Consider the following 5,120-nt stretch of genomic DNA (forward strand, 5'->3'; position numbering starts at 1 on the left):
AAGAAGGGGAAAAATATAAAGAAGGAGAAAATAAGTCTTCTTGTTGGAACACAAATGGAGTTCTAGCTAGGTATCATTTTCCAAGGAAATTGCATTTCTATTTGGGAATAAATGAGTGTAAAACTTGTTTGAGGCCCAGGTAATAATAGAAGAGGGGAGGAGGAAATTGAAATTTATGACTTTGCAAATGACTTCTGTAGAAAAGAGAGACACACAGACACACATCAGAGGTGCCTTTCTATCCCTGCTCCCCCCGCACCTTCCCTCCCTCCTCATTTTCTCTTCTTTCTGCAGATGAGGAGGACAGGTCTGCAATAAAACAGGTCTAAGCTTTGCCAGCCTAGAGATGCTGTGGGGGGAGGTAGAAGGGGGAGTGGAGGGCGAGAGGACATTAGCACTTGCTGTAACATTGTCAGTGCCGATGTAAATGGACGTGCTACATAGTCAACAAGACACACTTGGCTGCCTGCAAGTGGGAAGTACTTAAATCTTGGCACTGATAAATGAAATATTTTTAAGGGAGCTAATCAGTGAAAATGGGGTTTCATCAGGCACTGACATGTCTCGCTTGCTTCAGCGAGTCCAAGAGAGAAAAATGATTGCACGGTGCGGTCCAGAGCCAGATGAAGATGGGGAGCGAGAGAAAGGGAGGTGGGAGGCAGCAGCTGAGGATGCTCATGAGGCACAAGACGGGGGGACTGAGGCTGGCAGCACCCCCGCCTCTGCACTCCCCCAGCCCCCACCAGCTCCCGGGGGCACCCTCCCTGTGCTCCCCACTGGCCCTGCTCCGCCTGGGCATGATGGATGGCCTCGCGCAGAACGGGCTCGGTGCAAATCCCCAATCTGCAGCCTGCTGGGCTCAGTTGGATCAGCAGCAGGCTAGCTGGTATTTCTGGATAAACACTAATAAATCTTCCTTTTCTTCCTGGCAAGCAGTGTTTTCTCTGCCTCTCCCTGCCCCCCGTCTTTCCTCCTCTCCCACTGGTGCAAGGGGAGAGGGAGGAGAGGTGAATTTGGGGTGCTGGGAGCTCAATGGGGGTGGAAGCCAAGCCCTGAGACGGGCAGAGATCTGGCTGGGGAAAACCCCTAAACTATGGGCTTGCAAAGCCTCCCACCAGCCTGGCTACCTCCAGTTTTGCTGCTGGCTAGTGGGTGAGTGGGGACAAGTCAGTCCCCTTCCTGTGCCTCAGTTTCCCCTCTCTGGAGTAATGATGGTTGTCCCTTTCCCTGCAGCTCCCTAAGCCTGGATGAGCTGTGGGTGCAAAGGGGCTCCCAGGAGCTGGGTTTGGCCCTTATCCTCTGGGAAGGGAGGTGGGACAGGGTGCAGGGGGTTGTGTTCAGTATTTTCAGCTCAGAGCTTCACAGTGGCTCTTGTCTTCAGCTCCATGGGTGTGCTGGAGGCTAGCCAGAAGCCACATGGGCCAGTGTATATCCCCATCAGTGTACCCTGCAATATATCCCCTGCACCCAGCTGATCAGCCCAGCCATCAGCTCACCCCATTGGCATGGGAGCTTGGGCAATAGAGAGATAAAATAGTCTGGAAAAAAGGGCTCTGACCTGGTTCTGCCTCCTGAGCCAGACCCCGATGGCCACAACCCCATGGGGGGTTCCTACAGGACTCAGCAGGGGAGTGACCACAGGGATCCCATCAGGACAAGGCAGAGCTTTTACCTGCTTCAGCCAAAATCCAGCGGCTGAAGCTATCTCTGCTACCAGCCTACCTATAAGTGACCTCAAAGTCCCCTGTAAACCAAAATGCAATCAGTAAGAGCTGCAGCTCCTACAGTGTCTGCATCAGTGAGGTACATACCAGGATTGTGATTGTTCTCATCCAAAAGGAAAGGTCTGTGCATGTGAAAATTGTCATCGAATGAAATTGTTCCAACAGACTAGCAGAGGGAAGAAATACATAAATTAAAAGATGAAAAAAAAAAAAAGAAAGCCTGGTGCTTACATCCTTAAGTCATAAAGGTTCAAAGCAGGATTCCCTCAGTAATCAGGAAACGAAAATGTCCTTCAATTACAGAGCATTTTAAGACATGATTATTTCATGTGCATGCTATTAAGAAAATGACAGTGGAAAATTCATCATGAAATAAATTAATACGTAAACATTTTTAAAAGGCTCCCTGGTGTATTCTTACCCTCCTCCCCTTCTGACACAATAATGTGTTGTTTCTAAAGAAAATTTTATTGGACTAAAGATGATAAAATACACAATGAAAAGTACATTTGGAAAGCAAATTCATAACTACTTTTTTTAAAGGAGGCAACATAGCTGAAAATACGTGAAAAACAAAAGACAATTTATTGTTTTCTGCTAGAGAGTCTTTTTTTTTTTTTTCCTTCATAAAGTCAAGCATGCCAGTGTTTGAATAATGGCCTCCCAAATTCACACAAACCTAACCATTTAGGCTATATTTGCCCCTTTTTTATTCTACATCTCTCCACCCTGCCAATGCAGCACACCATTACACATCACATTACAACAAGAATTACAGCACTACCATGGCAAAAGCTGATATTCACTGAAAAATGCAGATAGCTGCAAGAAGTGTTTGGTTTGATCTGATTCCAGGTGAATTTGGTGTTGGGGAGAGATATAACAACATGGCACCAGAGACCAGAGCTCTCCAAATGCATTTGTTCCAGTCTGCTGAAGCCAATACATTTTTTTCATAGATTTCAACGTAGTTTGACTTAGGAGGTGCCTTGTGGGAGCCACACGATATTGCACATACTTATCTCTTGGCTGAGCCTTTCTGGGATGGCTGGAAGTTGCTATGCCCAAATGTCCACCCCAGCCCAGCAGCAGAATGACATCTGTGCCCATACATCAGACCTCCAACCAGCTCAGAGCCTGGTGCCCAGTGCAAACCAGCAAGCTATGATGAAACAAGGTTGAGTTGGAGTTCAGGAGCTTTAAGTCGAGGTGGGAACCTCATGAAGACTTTGTAGATCTGCCATGAGGAAATTGAACTCTCTATCTGAAACCAGAGAATGAGGTTTCTGTAGGAGGCTTGACTGTGCATCCTGTGCTTGTTGGTCTTTTAAGGCAAAGGAGACACTCTGGGCTTGTGAGTGCAGTCAGCAGGGCAAGCTGATTTGCTCCTGTAATGGGTACATCACTGTTGTGAGACCCTGTTAAACTAAAGGCAAGGCTAGGCAAACCTTGCAGCTCCTTGGGACATGGGGAAATTTTCTGAGGACTCCCAGGAAAAATTAACTTCCACTGCCCAGCACCCCAGCAGAGTGCAGACAGTCCTACACAGCCAGGACATGTTTTTTTAGGACAGCATGCAAGATCCTACCTTGAATCTTATCTTAGCTGAATATAAAAACCAATGCAAACTCAGCAGTGAAATGAGCACTGCTGCCCAGATCTGCTCCTGCTTAGAGCATGTAGATGAAGGGATCACCTTGTTTTGAACAGACAAGCACATCGATGGGACTTGGACTCAATGATCCTTATGGGTCCCTTCCAACCGGAGATACTCTGTGATTCTATGATTACAAGCCTGTTCTGCCACTGCGCTCTTGTATTTGACTTGTATTGTACAGTTGTGGAGTATCTATTTTTCTGTTCCATGGCTCATGTTTTGAGAGAGGACCATAATTCATGAGGGGTGCCTGCCTAGATAACTCACAAATGGGATATACATGGCTGTCTCTTACTGAAGTACATTTTGCTGCTAACATGTATTGTATTTGTACCATGCCAGAGGGGGTGTCTGCAGGTCTAAAAATGTTGGTTATAACAGCTACTCATGCTATTAGTATAGTTGTAGATATTATATGATTTATTGATGTGTTTTTATTTCCCTCTGGTATGGTATAAATATATTTATTTCACAAAAGTGGCCAATAAATTTCCCTTATGAATCCTGTTATCTGCACCATTAACCATTGATCATTTTTATGAGGTCACAACTTAAGGTGTACATGAATTTACACCTTAATTTGTGACCCTTTCCAAAATAATACATAGCCACTTCTGAACTATTCACCTCACAAGAGGCACTGCTCATTTTTGTTGCTTCCTACTGCATTCAAAATTTGTTTCTTATTGGATAATGTCCTAGCATCACGTGCCATTCAACTGTTTCACCTTCTCAAAAAAAAGTGGATAAAATATTAATGAGATAAAACTTTCTTGTACCCAGTTCATTCTTTATGGCACTCTGGAATTCAACAAGACACAATAAGGTGACAGAACAACACTAAATAACCCAAGGCACACTGTAGCCTTCCTGTCAAAAAGACAAAGATTTCCTAAGAGCAGCCAAAGAAGAATAGGAATGCCAGAAATTCAGATATTCCCAAGTAGCTATCTCCATTTTCTTCTTTTTGATTGTCTTATAAACGATCTTTAAGCTGTTGAGCAGCGTGGGAAGAATTTTCCCTCCTGTGTTCTTCATCAGCTTCCTCTTTGGTTTATTCAAAACATTGAAGCCAGAAATATTGCATCTTTATTTGTAATCAGATTCCCATGTGCTCATGTTTTAGGGTGAGGAATGTGGTTGAAAGCCCTGGGTTAGATGCAATATTCCCCTCTTCTGCTGGTGACCTTCACCACAGACCTTCTCTACCTCTACTTCCTCACAGGGTGACATAGTGCTTCATATACACTTAGTGGCTATCTCCAAGTGATTGATTTTCTTGTCACCTTTTCAATTCTGATCTGCTATTGGTGGGTCTTGGTTGTTCACTCCTTTCTCTGGAAGTGCCTAGTCACAGCATTTGGGATATTGTCCATCTGTCACCTGCCCAGTACGGCCAAAGTAGTACTTCCTGTCTCGCCTTCAGAGACAACCTTTCAGCAAGCTACTTTCTCAGTTACACTCATTCTTCATATGTCAAGCAAATTAGTTGTTCCTTCCTTCCTTTAATTTAACCCCTCTTCATCCTGGCAGCTGTGCTTGCTGGTTTATGCCCAGCCACCCACTTGCCTTGGCAAACATCCTGGGTCTACCCCATGTGTGTCCATTTTGTCTCTATGTGAGCACTCTCCATCCCCTTCATGTAAGTTTTGCAAACTCTCATTCATAGGTTTGGCAAGTCAATCCCTTCTACTAGAAGTTGCCTGGAGAGAATATGCAAATTGTTTGCTTGGCAAGGC

This window comes from Leptosomus discolor, chromosome 3 (assembly GCF_034619465.1).
Source record: "Leptosomus discolor isolate bLepDis1 chromosome 3, bLepDis1.hap2, whole genome shotgun sequence".
NCBI lineage: Eukaryota > Metazoa > Chordata > Aves > Leptosomiformes > Leptosomidae > Leptosomus > Leptosomus discolor.